This window comes from Ylistrum balloti, unplaced genomic scaffold (assembly GCF_031769215.1).
Source record: "Ylistrum balloti isolate Yb309-2 unplaced genomic scaffold, AGI_CSIRO_Ybal_v1 Utg369890, whole genome shotgun sequence".
Classification (NCBI taxonomy): domain Eukaryota; kingdom Metazoa; phylum Mollusca; class Bivalvia; order Pectinida; family Pectinidae; genus Ylistrum; species Ylistrum balloti.
In genome coordinates this window covers 32,461-33,145 of record NW_026782023.1, presented here as the reverse complement: position 1 = coordinate 33,145, position 685 = coordinate 32,461, and positions in this window count along the sequence as shown.

Below are 685 nucleotides of genomic sequence, written 5' to 3'. Positions count from 1 at the left end.
CCAATTCTGATTTTCAGTAAGAGATTTAAAAACATGCATTAGATTCTTCAAAGATTTGCTTGCTCTGATTAACAGTAACACCTTTTAAATGTGAATGTACCAGTGGCCTTGTGTAAAAAAATAATTTCAATGTCACAGTTAAAGAAGCTTAATGTATACTCAAAGCACTACATGAAATTAAAAAATGTCAGTTTCTCTTTTTTAAAAATAGTTTTTTTTTTTTTTGGGGGGGGGGGGGGGGCAAATCTATATTATGTTATTTATAGCTGATTTATAATATCAAGAGTAAAATATTACAATGTTGGTTATATTGCAGATTTTCTTTTATTCTTTATCCCGTATAGCCCCTAAATATTTACTCAAGGTTTCTATAGATCTTTGATTTCCGCTTTAAAACAGAGACGTACATGTATATAATTATTTTTTCATATTAAAAAAAAAGAGTACAGTATATGCGTATGTCGGATTTTAATTCAGCATAATTTGGAGAAGACATTGCAGGTGCAAGAATAAGAGTTAATAACAATTTCGCAATGTTTCTGCACAGCCTTGTCTTCGAGAAAGATTGTCTTACGTTGTTAGCTGGCCAATCATCCTCACGTGCTTGATAGCCGGAAGAAAACATGACATCATCACTTATACGCATGCGTCATCATTTCAAAGCTTCCGGTTGATATTATGGTGC